Here is a 17,804-nt window from a genome sequence, read left to right as displayed (position 1 = left end):
TCTTTGAGGCTGGAAATCAATAGTACTTTTGTTGTTTTAAATTTTTATCAAGTTCCTTCCATTTTAAGAAATTTTTCATGTGAGTTAAACTATTCTCATGTCTATGTAAAGTTGTACTTACATTTCTCTAATCGTTATAACCCTCTACAAGATTCAGTTGATTCAGTAAGGGTGACTAGTTTGCAACAAAAGCAAAAAAACAGAATTTAAAGTTTCGGAATAAATGAGTCATGTTCTTGGCATGAGCTCGCGTTTTCCATTTTTCTATTATAACACGTGTCACCAAATTTACGACCATATGTATCTCTGGGATATATTATATTTTTCTTTTGAACAGGCCCCATTTCAATTAAAACAACTCGTTATTTTTCATCAATATTTTTCCATTCACCTGGATCTTCTAAATTTACAGACTAACAATGTGTTAGTTTTGTGGTCAACTACAAATAAATCTTGTTGTAGTTGACTAAATCCAAACTATTTTTCACTTAAATCATGTTCAATTATCTTGTTCGATAGTTGCAATAATACCTTCATGCAAACTGGATGATCTTCAACTCTGATTTCTAATGTACCGAGTTGGTTGCAATCTGCATCAGAATATTTTAATATTTTAGCAAATTTATTAAGAGCCCCAGTTTGTTTCTTAATATCTGCTTCTTTCGCAGTGTGACGCTTATGATTTTGTGCACCGGATAACTTTTTTAAAATTTTTGATTCCATTTCTATTTTATGCCCACAAGAAATTATTACACGACACGGAGACGAAATAATAGTCAGCACTTCACTACTGTCAGTAGCCTACTAAGTTGCGTACCATATTACTGGTGAACTAGCAACAAATGTTTTGTACGAATATTCCTTTCTGCGCATAAAAACCATTCACTATTTCACTTTAGATAGACTGCAGTAGACACAACAATCTGCAGGCAAGCATTTAGCCTGCTCTCGCTGCAAAATTGTAAACAGCCGGCTGATCAGAGAGGCGGCAATATACAATTTTTTTAAAATTATTATTCAGTGTATACGGCCTCATTTATTTTAATATTGATCATTCTAAGATTTTTTTGTTTTTATGATAAAAATTTTGTTTCTTAAAAATTAACTTATGAACCGTTCCCTGGTGGCAGCACCCCAATCGTAGTGGCACCCACATGCTCTGCATGCCCGCTTCCGCCTGCCCTGTCCATAGCTCTCTCACCTACTCTTTCCATTTTCTCCTCTTCTATCATTCCCATAACTATCTCTCACTCCTAGTCTGATTCTCCTTGCATTTGTCTCTTCCATTCTAATCTCATCTTTCACACTTCTCATCTCATTCCCTCGACATTCCACCTGCTCTTTCAGCTCATCTATCTCTCTGCAAATCAGCCACTCTTATTTGCCATTCATCCTCCCTATTGAGACCATTTCCAAAAACTTCACAATCATTCAACCTTTCGTTACTCTCCACTCTCACTATTTTATTCATATTTCTCTCATCCTCTACATGCCACTCATCTCTCTACGTGGAGACTCTCCTGCCTCTAACTCAACGAGGTCAGTTATAATCATCTCTAACTCACCAAGTTCCTCCTATTGCCTGCATTTTGCACATATACGTATTCCCTCACAGACCGCAGAACGATACTGACTTGATGGGTGATGCATAAATGCTGTTCATATTCCCCTTTGTCTGAGAAGGAAAGTTCTTCAGTGGAGAATTATTGAGTTTTAAGCTTGCCCTGAAAGGGCAGTGATATTAGCTGTGTCCAGCTGAACACAGAATTGACTTGGGTCTTTAGTATTTACAGAAATCTGCTTCATTGCAGTCTGAAGCTTGCTGTATCAGTGGGTTGAGATGATTAATTTTCTTGATGAAGAACGTTTCTGCTAGGTCGTGAAGGAGGGATGTCATGTTGGGAATGTTGACTTCTCTGTGAATCTGGGAGTTTCTGATAAACCATGGGGCATCTAAACTCAATTCTCAGACATTTGTTCTGTATTCTTTGTAGCTTTTGAATATTTGTATTCGAGGTATGACTCCATGCAGGAGATGCGTAAGTGATGACTGGGCTTATTACCATCCTGTATATGAGTAGTTTATTCTGGGTGTCCAGTTTTTTTTTTCTGTTGATCATGGGGTAGAGCTGTGCAGTTACTTCGGATGTCTTTGAACTTATGTGTTTTATATGACTGGTGAATTGTAGTTTTTTGTCGAGAATTACGCCGAGATATTTCGCTGTATTCTGCAATGGGATCTTAGCTCCTAGTAAATGTATATCTTCCTTGATTTGAGGCTTCTTTCTAGTGAACAGTATGGCTGAACTCTTCTGTGGGTTTGCTTGGATCCTCCAGTCCATCAACTATTTCTCTAGCGTGTGTGAATACTGTTTTGGAGTCTTTTGATAGCTAGTTTGGAGCTGAGAGATCTTGCCAATAATGCAGTATCATCTGCATATAATGCAGTGATTGTTGAGCTTGGGTTTTGAGGGATATCAGCTATATTATATATAGAAAACAGCAAGGGGATCAGGAGTGAGTCCTGCGGCACACCTGCGAGGACCTAGCATCTGGTTGACACAGTTTCGTTTATTTAACTTGCATGAATCTCTTTGAGATATGAATGAATTATTTTAACTAGATTAGTAGGCATATTGAATGTGATGAGCTTGTAGAGAAGACCCACAAGTGCGGTGACGAACTTGAGAGATGCATCCTTGAATCAAAAGAGATAGTCCTGGACCAATCACACATGAACAATAATGTGAGCTATAACCTGCCAGACTCTCACAGCTCAGCGATTCAGTTCTGGCCTACCTCGCAGACACTAGTTTCAAATTTGACTGTTGTGATTTCCAATTTGTTTATGTGAGAAGTCCAAGTTATTTCTTGTTATTATTTTTTTCCAGTCTTTTATAATTATTTACACACCTGAAGATTTGGCGTTCCGACAAAACTAGTCGTGTTTATTAAAGTTTTTCCTTCCTTTCTCAGTTTTTTAGTCAGTATATTGTTATTTAAAAAAAAAAAAAAAAAAAATATATATATATATATATATATATATATATATATGTAGAAAGTATTTTTACCTTGGGTATAAATATGTTAAAGATACCAAGTAATTTTAAACGTGGTTTTACTCCATTTCCCAAGTAAGCAAACAGACTAAAAGTCAAGTTTGCGCCTGCAATTGATGCAAGTCTAGCTGATCCCACAGGTAGTGCAGGACTAGGGCAACTCGTGGCAAAGGTGGAACAAGTTCCGATCACTAATCTTAATATTTACCTTTAATGCCAAAACACATCTCCAAGAAGGGGATGTATAATGTTTTGTATTAAAGGCAAGAGGCCACTACCCAGACCGGTTTCGACCTTTATTGAGGTCTCGTCAGTGGGAGCTAGGCTAGAATTAGAAATACCAAGATTTAGTAGTACAGAGCTTGTAAGTATTTCGCCAAAACAAGTTACCATAAGGTGTTTTAACCTTATTAAATAAGAATCTCTGGAGGAGATTTTTCTAATTCTAGCCTAGCTCCCACTGACGAGACCTCAATAAAGGTCGAAACCGGTCTGGGTAGTGGCCTCTTGCCTTTAATACAAAACATTATACATCCCCTTCTTGGAGATGTGTTTTGGCATTAAAGGTAAATATTAAGATTAGTGATCGGAGCTTGTTCCACCTTTGCCACGAGTTGCCCTAGTCCTGCACTACCTGTGGGATCAGCTAGACTTGCATCAATTGCAGGCGCAAACTTGACTTTTAGTCTGTATATATATATATATATATATATACAGACTAAAATATATATATATATATACATATATATATATATGTATATATATATATATATATAATAATATATATATATATATATATATATATATATATATATATATTATTTAAATTAAGGAGGTATTAAATCCCACATTGTTTTAAAACCGAAAAAGAAACTCAAAGATTGTAATCAGAGAGTTTCATGCCGAATATAGTAAACTATAAAAATATCGGCGATTACTAGCGTTAGCTAATGCAAGTAGTCCTAGTACGTAGTACAATACCGGGCAACTTACTCATTTATTCTGTTTAGAAGTCGAAATAAAAAGCAGATTTTGATTTGAATTTTTATGAGAAATATATCTCTTATTAAGAAATGTGGAAAAGCAATCTCAAAGCTACAGAGCAGCTTTCATGTAATGAAGTCGGGATTAGAATGTTGGTGTCATTAGCATAAGAGGACCACACATAAACATCAAAAGGGAAGTATGAGTCATGATTAGACACCTTTGAGTTTGCACTCATATAAACATACCACTATAGTCTAAATTTTTAAATGTTTGAAACTTTGTAACATAGAGATTACCAAAGTATACTGCAGAGCTAATATTCATTGAAATAACAATAAATAACTATTTATTTGTACTTGCAAAAGAAGTTTCTAATACGAAATCGCTAAGACAGAGTCCAAGCCTTGCTTGTCTCATTTTCTTTATTCTTGGTTAATTAAATATAATCATCAACTGAAATGGGAAATTCGTTCTTTTTCTCTGGACAAACTAAGAGATTGAATGATTGAATCAACATGCAAATATCATATATCACTCACCAAAGGAAGAGAAAAATCAAAAACCTTAACGGGTTAATAGGCAGACCTGTTCTTGAATTAAATGATACCAAATGATGAAAACAATATGGGTATGAATGTTCAAAACTTTGATAAGCTGATGAATTTCTTTCTTGCCGTGATCATAAATATTTATTTGAAGGTAAACATTTTCGTTTTCTCTGGAATTTTTTTTTATGGTCAACATTGATGTCACATATTGTTTTCAAGAAATATGGTAACCCTATTTTCAGACACTTGTTAAGTTATTATTATTATTATGTGACACCTCCAGGGAGTCCAAAGACTCATTGAGGGAGAGTGTGCCAACAGCATCGAACGATTGATCACCTTCCAACTACTAACCACGCTCAAACTTGCTTAACTTTTAAATTTATTTCTGTTTACTTAAAAAAAAATTACGAGTGCAAATTACCAAGTCTTAGGGCAACTGTCACACTACAGTGAATATTAACAGAATAGTAAGCAGTAACTTTACTTATATAATTACCGACTTTACTTGTCTCATTTCCTTTCACTCAACACTTACTGAAGCAAAAGAAAAATGCGGGAGTCTAATGTATAATATTTTGAAGTTGTAACAGAGGAATTAAGTTGAAAATTATAATACCAGACCTAATATTCAGTTGAAATAAGAATAAATAATTATTTATTTGTGTTTTGAAAACAAACATAATAAATGAGTTTTTAAAAAAATATACATATATATCACTGCCGTGAATTAATGCCGGAAACGGAAAAAACCATAATGCCACATACTAAGAAACAAAACAAAAAAAAAAACATCTCACTTGTCAGAATTCCATACTCTATCTATCACCCAGAATTCTACACAGAGGATGTCACACATACCCATGACAATAACGTCAACTCAATGACGTCACATTGGACAGAAACTTATAGGAACAATAATCGAGTTTATTTACAGCAATTTGTTCTTTCAGGCCGTAGATCATATTCTGTGTGTGTATCCTGTAAAGTAAAAAAAAAAAAAAAAAAAAGAAAAAACTTTTGGAATTTTTCTTTCTTCAGGAAAATAGCAAGAAAGACAAATCTTGTGAAATATTTCTAGGTAATTACATTTGTTTTTTAAATTCTTCATTGTGAATATACTTGTAAATAATATTTCAGTCAAATAATGTGTATTTGTAAACTTAAATGAACATTTAAGATATTGTGGATGTGTTCTCCATATCTAAGAATATTTATTCTGCTTAGAACTTGTAAGAAAGGTAGCATTTAATTATTGAATATGTAAGGGGAAAAAATGTGTGCGTGTTTGAGCGGGTACAAGGAACACTAATAGCCTGTAATTAATTATTTTAGAAAATCTCTAACTACAACCTATTGACAAGAAAAACATGAAATAAAAAAAAGCAGTAAAACTGATACAGATACCAGCAACTAATAATTTTAGAAAATGTGAACATAAATTTTTCTCAAATTTGTGAGCCCCTTGTTCTTCTTGTTTACTTTTTTATTTAAAATTTTTTTTTTTTTTTGAAACATATTAAGCGACAAACTCATACGGTAACCTAACAAAAATTAGTTTATTCGGCGGTGTATAAAATATTTGGAATTATTGTTTCAACTCCTCTATAAGGAATGCAAACAAGTTTGAAAATAAAATAAGCTCATGCGCTATCTTTACCCTTCTGTATGGTAAAACCAGTAGCCAATCAAATATTGTATAAAAAATTTCATTCTTATTATACTTTGATAGTTAAAAAATGTTTTTCTTATGTAAAATATTAATAAATTAACACAGTTGATTGTGCGCAAATATTTCATGTTTAGATCATGAAATATTTGTTTAAAAATGATAGCCTTTAGAGGTTGATTGTCCGCTCATACTTTTTTTATTGGAATTTGAACACGAGCTGTTCAAATTCCAATGCATGTGTGAAGTTTTGGTGTGAAATACGGTTTTTTTTTTTTTTTGTTTGTTTGACAATGCGAGCCCTTTGTTAAAATTTCCATAGCTCACTACTGACCTTATCTCTAACCATCACCCACACCATACACAAATCATTACCCAGAATGCCATATGCAAACAAAAACACATGACATGAAGTCAATAATGGATGTATCATCCTGGGAATTCCAAACATTTCATACTTTAGATTATATCTAACCAGCACCCACAATTCCATATGCAAACCATTACCCAGAATGCCATACGCAAACAAAACCACACAACGTGATGTCAATGATGTCACCCTGCGAAATTCCAAACACACCATACTCATGACGTCACGCACAGAATCACACACAATGGCGTCAATGATCTTATCAGCCAATGATGTCACGATTCCTTATCTTATCTTGATCTTGATCTAGTTACTAGTGGCCCCCACTACTGGTAATCAGCATTTTGAGCAGCATTTTCCCTCAAGATATTGCTTCTCTTTTCAATCATTGCCCAGAATCTAATTTTTATCTTATGGAATGGAATGCTTCACGAACAATTAACAGGCCTCGCAATAGGCGGCCCTCTTTCCCCACCCCGTGTGCAGATCTCTTTATGAAAACGACATTCTGTCTCAATTAGACCCTAAACCCACAGTGTGCTAGAAGTACGTGGATGACATTTTCCTTGTATGGAATAACACAGAAAAAGATCTTTTTGATTTTCTAAGCAAGATCAACTCCTTCCATCACAAAATAAATTTCACCTTGGAACTTGAGAAGGACAAACAATTGTCATTCTTAGATACTTTAATTAAAAAACAAATGGATGGACATATCAGCCTTGCAGTCTATTGCAAACCGACCAACACAGGTCAATATTTGCACTTCACATCTTCGCACCACTTTTCTCAAAAACTGAGCATCGTACACACGCTTAAAAATAGGGCCACTCGCAACACAACAGAAGAAAAGGAATTATCCCATATATATAAAAAAAACCATGATAGACAATGGTTATCCAAAAAAACTAATCCATAAGATTCTTTTCTGCAACACCCGCAACAACAATCTGAGGAAACATGTTTCAAATCCACCATTTCCATTCCTTATGCTGGGACAGTTTCTAGAAAGATTGCTACACTCCTCAAGCCACACGAAATATGAGTGACTTTTAAAGACTATCCACCAATTTTTAAGATCTCCGAAAGACAGTAATGCCTTCTTCAAATATGCCAGTGTCTATAACATCCCCTGTTCATGTGGATTAAATTACATCGGTCAGACCTGAAGAAGTTTGGAAATAAGAAAAGAGAACACATTGAAGATGTAAACAACAACAGAGAAGACGACTCTGGATTAGCCGTTCATTTCTCGAGGACAAACCATACCGTTGAATGGAGAAAAGCTCCATGCCTTATTTAGAGGAAGATTTCCATTCCCGAAACATCAAAGAAGCTATTGTAATCATCCGTTCTAAATGCAACCTCAATAGAAATCAAGGATTGATTCTAGCTGATCTTTGGAAAACCCTCATAAGATCACTAAGCACGCCAGGGTTAAATTTCTTTGCTAATTACAGAACATTCCTTCATAAAAACAGTTGACATCATACACGCTCCATGTGTGTGATGTATGCATTCTTCTTTATTTGTAAAAATTACAGTTGTATTCGGTTCATTCCTTCATGAACAGTTTAAGTTGATGTTTTGTATCTCTTTTATACATCCTGATAAAGCCAGGCAGCTAAGTTGGCAAAACATGTTGGTGTTTTTTACTTTGTATCAATTATTAAAACCCTTCGGCCAATATACAACCCAGTTCATGTTCATTTCTTAAAATTGGCACTATTTAATTCATTTTGTACTTTATTCATTACAAAAGACATATGTGCTCCGTTTTTGTTCTGGCACTGGATATTTTGTTTCATGAAGTTTAGAAATAAGTTTTGACTGGCAGTTACATGATTTAAAACTTTGATCATGTACAACTGTATGAAAAGAAAATGCAACTTATTTAGCTACATGAGCATAGTCATCAGATTTTGGCTTTTTGTTTTTGAAAAATGAATCGAGAATCTTAGTAATATTACCTGCTCTTACAGCCTTCTGATATTTTGAAGTGTCCATATTTTAAACCTGGTCTCACATGGAGGTGGAGAGTTTTTTCTCCTGGTAACTTGGGTTTTTCATCCCTCAAAAGAGCAAACTGGTCCCCTGAACACATACGGCTACATTCATAAAACCTGCTGCTGTAAGGAAGGCAACAGAAATCCACCTTGCTCATAATCATCTCCCTAGTATGGTCGAATATAGCTACCCCCCCTCCCCCCATTAGCTGTATCAGATGTGTTAAACAATGTCACACCCACCACTAAATCCAAGAGAAAATTTATTGTTGCACAAAGAAAAAAAAAATGCAATGTCACTGTCTTTATTCTCTGGTTCTAGCTTCAGAAATTTAAATTCACTTTTTAATTCTGTATTGAAATGGCACTTTATTTTATCAGGTTCTTTTAACGTAACCATTTGACATCACAGATTATTTTAAATTTCTATAAAATTAGATCAATTGCCAACATAATAATGTATATTATCTGAATATGCACAACACCAAATGCATGACATAATACAACTGAAACTAGGAATAGGGTGAGGGAGAGTAGGAAAAGGAGTATGGGCATACGTGCAGGGATTGGATCAGGTGATTCATGTGGTTCCCTTATTTCTATATAACAAAAATTACCACGAAAATTGTTTTTCATGTTGGTTTATTTTTCCTGCTACATTTTATACAAAAAAAAAGAACATTTCGTTTATTTTACCGAAGTACAGTATGGACACTGATAGGGCATTTAAAAATTCAAACTGTCCATACTAAATATGGACATATGGTAACCACCCTACTATTGTCCATTTGATTTAGATGTTCTAACCATTTTTGTTTATATTTACTTATACAATACCGTAGTTAATTGATTTTATATTCACTGATTCTAAAATTTCTTCATGTGTTTAATAGTCCTACTTGGTATTCCAGCTGTTTTTCTGTGAGATTTCATTTCTCAGAAAATATAAATTTCCAGAAGCAGGTGAGAATCACCTGTCTGGTGCATAGAGGCATGCTGTTCTTTCAGCCACTACAGTGAATGAGCCAGGCGAAGTATCACCTGTTTCTTGCTGATCAGGTGCCTAATCTGATGACTCAGTGTGTAATTGCTGTTTGTTGGTGAGGCACCTTTGTTGCAGTTTTGGGTCTCAATGAGATCAATTTTTACAGCCATTATGAATTATGAATGAAATTATGAATGATTCCAAAGTTTATATCACAGATTGATAGCAAGTTAATGACCTCACTCTCTGTTCATAAAATAACTGCTGTCATTAAACATGGTTTTTAACTGCTGTGATCCTATGCGTGCTCAGTTATTTTTATTCGCTATCCTCCAGGGGAAGACAACTCAATCCATTTGTTCACAGCTGGTCCTAAACACCCAATCCCCCCTTTCTGGGTTTCATGTGGCCCTACGAACACCAGTAAATGGTAAAATAATATCATAATATTATTTTCTGGATTTATCTACATGTGGGTGATCCTAATATGGGTACGACAGATTATTCTAATGATCCTAATATGGGTAAGACAATGTTGCGCACACGTTTTTATATACATATATATATATATATATATATAACTTACGCTCATATAATGGCTGTAATTATGTGGAAGGAAGAAAAAGTGCTCAATTCCAAAGAAGGTGTACAGTGAAACCCTTAATCGCCTTGCAAAAAGAAATTGCATCCTTGCACAGTGCTGCACACATTAGAGCAGGGGGTCGGCAAAGTGGTCGATATCGCTCCCCCGGGGGTCGATGTGGCTATCCAGAGGGTCAATAAACACCTAAAACTGTTTTGAGTAACATCTAGTAAATATGCAATGCCAACTGGCTGATCGACTCAGCCAGTTAGCATCGTACTTTTTTGTAAAAAATGTTTTTACATTTTTTAAAATGTTTTTGAAGTTATAGTGCCTTTAATGGTGGACCTTGATAGTAAGAAGTGCTGACAGAATTCGCAAGAATATTTGGATTTATACCATTAATTACAAATGAAACAATGCCTATGTGCCTATTATGTGAATTATTTTTATTTTTATTATTATTGAGAACATTTATTTAACATGATGAGGGTTGATGATGGATGAAGGATCCATGAAGTGGTCAATGGTAAAAAGTTTGCCAACCCCTGCATTAGAGGAATCAGTGTAATTACAAAATAACTTCGAAGAATCTAACGCAACACGCAAAGAAACTGGCTTCGATGTTCTTCTGGCAACATCTCGGGGGGGTATAATGTATTCTGCAGTGCTTTCCAGTCTACCAAAGTGTTATTCTGCTTTTTTCAGAGACAAGAGAATGACACGTTAGTAACTCTCAATTCGAACATTGGCCTGAGTAAGACTGGGATGACACCTAGTGAGATATTGTGAATTATCGACGTGTGTTATGAGATGTCTTTCGATAACAGTTATAGACAACTATCGCAAAACTCTTGCTGTCAGTAACACTGAAATTGAGCACTTGTTAAGCTCACTGGCATTAATCATCCAGATGGTTTTTCTGCTGCATAATAATAATAAAATAGATAGAACAAAATGCAAAACACATTCCACACATTTAGGCTACGCTCCTCTGGTTGTGCAGTGTTCTTTACCAATGTAAAAGTAGCACACATACAAAGAATAGAGCAGTGTTCTCTCTCTCTCTCTCTCTTTCTGACACACGTCAGCATTGTGGATGAGTACATAAATGTCTAATGTTAGTTCACGGCTGAATGTTGCTGCAGACCCGCAATGTTGCCAATATTTACTGTATAGCTGGTTGTGTATGATCTTGTTGACCATAATGAAAAATATTATGCCGATATCACTGACTCTATCAACAAGGGGATATGTGAGTGAAGTGTATTATCTCTTTCTTTTCCTCTTCTCTCTCTTTCTCCCATACTTTACCTTTTCTGGTTTATCACGAAATTAGATATGATGGAAATCAGAAGGAAGGAAAATCTGCCAAGAGGTATAACAACTTGAATTATTACTCACCACCACGTGTTGCTATAAATGCATGCGAGTATTCATACCAAATTCAAAGAACCCACAGGTAACTATGGAATGCAGCCCCAAAATCATGTGTCCTTTCTTCCCAAACTCGGGTGTATTTTTCACTTAAAAAAATTAACCACCATCAGATTTTTTTTTCACAGATACCTTCAGTCCACTGTTATATATAGTGAGTGTCTTCTTGAATAAAGAAGAAACACAAATAAAGATTTCGGTACCTCCCATATCAAATTTCAATATGAGATATCAAATTTCAAGAGTGAAATTTGATATCTCAAATTTCACTCTTGCGATGTTCTTTCATCCTTGCTCCTAATGCACCCTCCCCTCCTAGAGAGAGGAGTTGCCCCAACTTATGAGTGTAAAAAAAAGTTTTATGTTGTACCCATCCCCAGCTAGAATGCAAAATATATATATATATATATATATATATATATATATATATCAAAATCTTCATGCAACTGACATGGAGAAAGCGTTGGAAGAGCAAACAAACTGCAGTATTATTTCTAAATACAGCCACCCCAACACATGCACAAACTGACTTATCCAAAAAGTTATTCACAATTCACCAGAGAGTGAAGTGCTGTTGCAGTACAAACCATTTAATAACTGTTCTTCTGCACTCAAACATTTCATACTGTTCAATAAGACAAGACTGCAGCCTAAACATTTGATTGTGCAAATTAGTTAATACGAGTAGTTGTTTATTTTGGGGCTTTTGAAATCACAAACAGTATTATTATTGCCATTAAGAACAGACACCAATAATTTTTTAAAGGAAAAAATCCCAATTCATGACTCATCGGAACTGCAAGAGTTTTTTATTATTGTCATTAAGGGAGACCTCCAGGAAGTCAGGGACTCATCGAGCGAGGTCACATACCAGCTATCATACTTATACTTAAATTCATTCACACTGCTTGCACTCATAACATCCAATGGCAATCCATTCCAATCATGCAGCACCCAATGAGAGATAAAACCCCCCATTCTTAGAATCATTCATTCTCAGCTTCCAAGGATGCCCACTTGTCCTTTCCTCACCCTCCTTACATTGAAAACATCCATCAATTGAAATCTTGTATGACCCTTTCAGAAGTTTGTGTCAATCATATGAGCCCTCTTTCTCCTGTTTGCTTGTGTCTTAGTGGCTGCTGCTACAAATTCTAAATCTGTCTTCATAATCAGTTTTACACAATCCTGATATCATTTTTAACACTCGCCTTTGCACTCTCTCCAATATATCAGAATCACAACATAAATCAGACCTGCGCACAATGGTCGGAGTGAGGTCTTATCAAAGCCTTATAAAGAGGCAAAACGAATCCTTATCTTTATATGTGAACGTTCATTTCGGTATTGCAATTATCTTTTGAGTTGTATTTGCAATCTTTGCTGCACAGTCCCTTAACTTCAACTTAATATCTACTAACACCCCATGATCCCAGCCTGATTAGTTTCATCAAGCATAATCCTACAAATATAATATGACATTGGATATCTAATCACGCTGAAGTGAAAGACTTTACATTTACTGACATTCATATATCAATGCCCACAATTCCAGCCTATTCAAATCATTCTGCATGTAGTGCATTATCTGCAACATTCCTGATTACCCTACCTATCTTTGGATCATCAGCAAATAGCTGTATGTTGCTTGTCAAATCCTTTCCAATATCATTAATGTACAGATCGAATAACAGTGGACCAAGCACTCTTGTGATACACCACTGGTTACCTTTGAAGTGACCAGTGCTGTACCATAAGATTTATCTTGTAGACTCATGTCCTTTATATACTGCTTTTTGACATCTGTCATTCAGCCATCCTCTCATCCATGCTAATATTCTATAATCCAAACCCATATTCTCCAATGTATGCAACAGTCTATCATGCTGTATTCCTTCAAAAGCCTTAGGAAAATCCAAAAGTATCATGGTGTATCCATTCCCCTTGTCTAGTTTAGTCATAACGTTATTATAGAATGTGGTCGACTTGCTAAAATAAAATATGATCTTTCTTTAGCAAACCCATGCTACTGATTGAAGTAGAGATTCACTGTCAACACATTTCTGAATACTAGCTCTAACCAAATTTTTTCAAAATCTTCAGCACCACTTCTGAGATACTAATCTGTCGATAGTTGAATACATTGGCTGTTGCACCACCCTTGTGCAATGGAATTACTATATATTCTTTACATTTCTGCAGAATTTTCCCTGTTCTGAGACTCATTTTAAACAGCCTGATCAAAGGAATAGATCGTTTCATCACTTCAGCTGAACACTCTCTTAACTCACATGCTGATATCCAATCATTCCCTATTGCTGAATTCTTATTCAGTTTGTGAAACAGCTCTAATATCTTGTTCACATACACCAGAGTAGCTTCATCCGGTGAAGAGGTAGCAGTGAGCTCAACGTCCTATTTACCAGGTTGATAGCTTTAACAAAACGAGCAATCGGTTGAACAACCTCTTCTGCATCTCTAACTTCATGCTGTTTACATTTAGAAGAATTATTCTTTCATATTCATTCTTTCTTTATTTGTAGTATATCGATAAAAAAACTTATGGGTTCTATTTACCACCAGAGCCAGACTTTTTTTTCCATACAATACAACAGTTCTAACCTGCCGCTTATAATTTTCATAATGCACATCATCCTTATGTATACAGTATTCCTTCCACATCATCCTTTACTTAGGAATCCCTTCTTTAATAAGATTACTCATCCATTTGACTCGTAACCTTCGAACTCTCGGAACATACTCTGATATCGCATCATTTAAGTATTATTTAAATGCTTCCCATGCACTGTCAATATTTTTCCCATCCATCAAACTATCCCATTCCACTGAACTTAGCATACTCCTCATTTGGTCATAATTCCTGCTTTGTGGTTCAGCATGTATCCTTTTCTGAATGGGACATTCACGAATTTAGATCACGCAGTGAGTACTGCATGATCACTGTCACCAACCAGAGGCAGAATAGTTGCATCTTTAAATCAGATCTAACACTTTTTGACCTCGAGTTCCTTCTGTCACATGCTACTTGAGGAAGTTGTCCCACAACAGCTCAAGAAGTGCATTTTCATTCTTCTCATGAGATTCTACTGCTACTCAATCAATATTTGACCTTCAGAGATAGAGGAGTTGTCATTCCATTGTATAGGGCTCTGATCAGACCTTAGACTATTGTTCTCAAATTTGGTCCCCAGAATTTGAAAGTGATAAAATTAACTGTGATAAAGGATACAGATGTGGATAACAAAGATGGTTTCAGGACTGTACAAGGATAGTTATGAGGATCGGCTGAGGGAATGTGGACTGCAGAGTTTGGTGGATAGAAGAAGGAGAGGTGATATGATTGAGGCTATGAAACTGTTGAGAGATGGTTACAGGGTTGACACTGGGGAGTTCTTAAGCTTGGTTGAACAGTGGGGAGGAGTCATGACAAGGGGGCCATCCCTGGAAATTACAATAGGAAACTGTGAGCACAAAGGTGAGGAGTAGATTCTTTCCATGGAGAGTGATTGAACCATGGAATGCATTGCCTGATGGAGTGGTGAGAGCAAGATCATTCAAGGAGTGGTATGATAGACTTTGTGTTTCCTATGAAGGACTCTCATGATGAGTCTCTCGACTCCATGGAGCCCTGAATAATAATAATAATTAGTCTTCCATTATGATTTCTCTTTTCACGCTCATCTTGTCTATTTGTTGATGCATTTCTTCATCAGTAGTAACGGATCCACTAGGTCTGTAACAACATCCCACTATGTAATTGATCTTGTTAGATTCCACCTTACACCAGATGGCTTCAAACTCACTGCCACATGAAATACTGTTAGTAGTAGTACTGCAATCATAGATCTTAACTCTGGGTTGAGACCTATGATTGCAGAGGTTGCATCTCAAAGGATTCAAGTTATTCGATATCATTAGCAGCACGCCCCATCCTTCCTAAAAATAGTGTACACTTTACACTCGATACCAGTTATTATGTCTGATTTTGATTGCCAGTTGTCACTAATGCCTACCGGCTGAGGTACCAACATATTGACTAAGGCAACAAACTCTACACCTTAGTTTCTGATACTCGTGGCATTCGTAATAATCTGCCTGCGTGTTTTTGTGTACTGTTCTTTGCAGTCCGCATGACACAGACAACTTGCTGATCTCTATTTTTCTCTTGTGCCTTATACATATAGATATCTTTCTACACTTTTGATGGGTCCGAACTGACGAAATCAAAGTTGAAATCGTTCTCTCCTTGTCAACAATTCCATGACAAAGCCCACTCCCATCATTAACACAGTTATATAACATTGATATTCTTACACTCAATGTGGGTGGAGAGTGGAGACTCAGCAGGTATATGTGGTAAGCAGTGATAAAGGTGATTTGGCAAGTGTAGTGGGGAAATCAAAACTAACATGGCTTGGATAGCACTGGCTATAGACCTAAAAACGAACTGTTGTGTTTATTTACAAATGTCAGAAATAAAGGGGATGAAATGGTTTCAGTTATTGAGTTTATTTGCCCCCAAACCATTCGAATAAGTGAAAAATGGTTGAATATAGATGATATATTCAACCAGTCAAACATAGTGTCAATAGTTATGAGGCTGTGTGGTGTAACGTGGAGGTTGAGAGGAAGACAGTTAGTTGGATGTGGTTATAGGCCTAGGAATGTGGTGATGAAGAAATGTATAAACAACTTTGATTAGTGAACAAAGGAAGGGTAATTATGATGGGTGATTTTAATTATGGAAGTATAGATTGGAATAATGAGATAGCAATTAGGAATAAGGGAAGTGAATTTCTTGAGAGATAACTATCTCAGTCAGCACATAAAGGAAGGCTTGCTAGGAACAAGAGCTCTACATCTGATCATTTCATCAGAGGATGTAATTGTTAGAGGGGTTTCACATTTTCCTCCAGTTGTTGAAAGTGATCATGAAGTAATCACGTGTGTTGTGCCTAGTCTTATGCAGACTTTTGCGAGGAAAGGATATATGTGGAATTATAAGGCTGGTGACTCTGACAAACTTAGGAGACAACTTACAGCTATAACATGGAATTAGGAGTTGAGCAGTAAGAAAATAAATGCTGCATGGGAACTTACAAAGAAATACATAACAGCATCAATATAAGAATGCATCCCAAAGGCTGATTAAAGTTGGTGCAAAATGGATGAATGTGGAGCTTAAGCATGAAATCTGGAAAAAGAAAGTACTTTGGAGGAAGTTCAAGATGAATAATGGTAATCAGTCACATGAAGAATGTAAATAACAAGCCAGGAGAGTGACTCGGTCAGTAAGGAAAACAAAAGTAGAGTATGAGCAGAAATTGGCAAATCAGGCTAAGAAAAACCCAAGAGAGTTTTTTAGATTTGTGGCAAGTAGAAGATTTGCACGGCAGTCCTTCATTAAAATGAGAACACTATAATAATGAGAACACTGCAATAAAGACCTGAGCATGGAAGTCAGATGCCGAATGCTGAAATGCTACGTGCGGTCTATTCTGCTCTATGGAGTTGAAACATGGACATTGAAGGCGACAACAATCAAGAAAATCGAAGCCTTTGAGATGTGGCTATACAGAAGAATGCTAAAGATATCATGGACAGAAAAAATTGCCAATGAAGATGTCTCAAAATCCATTGGCAAAGCTAAACATCTTGTACAAATAATCAAGAATATTTACTGTTTCTCACATCATGAGAAACAGCAAATAGCAACTTCTACAAACTATTTTGATAGGAAGAATTGGTGGCAAAGGAACTAGAGGAAGAAAAAGAATATCATGGTTTGACAACATCAAGACGTGGACAGGAAAGACCAGTGCACAACTGCTCAGATTAGCACAAGGGTGCAGTTTGTTTGCCAAGATGGTCGCTGACCTTCCATAGAAGATAGCACACTAATAAGAAGAAGGCAAGTAGAAGAAAGAATGTTCATGGAAAGATGAAGTTAAGGGATGAAATTGGTCGAATGGTAACTGCTGCAGAAGACATTGTTGAGGTATTCAGTGATCAATTTATAAGTGTGTTTCATCCTGATCACGGTGGATTCATGAGGAACTTAAGTGTAGTTGACATAGGAGAGGATAGCTTAATTGTGAGTGAGCAGAAGGTATTTGAGGAAATAAATAACTTTAATATT

General features: G+C 35.9%; 1 protein-coding gene across 2 annotated transcripts in view; it reads left to right on the top strand.

Annotated features, from left to right (window-relative positions):
• LOC150092097 (uncharacterized) overlaps positions 1-17,804 on the top strand; it is a 399,637-nt gene that overhangs the window by 72,724 nt on the left and 309,109 nt on the right. The window lies entirely within an intron of this gene.

Source organism: Typopeltis vanoorti, unplaced genomic scaffold (assembly GCF_054136105.1).
Source record: "Typopeltis vanoorti isolate ZY-2024b unplaced genomic scaffold, IOZ_Tvanoo_1.0 HiC_scaffold_71, whole genome shotgun sequence".
Classification (NCBI taxonomy): domain Eukaryota; kingdom Metazoa; phylum Arthropoda; class Arachnida; order Uropygi; family Thelyphonidae; genus Typopeltis; species Typopeltis vanoorti.
This window is presented reverse-complemented; position numbering and strand designations above follow the sequence as displayed.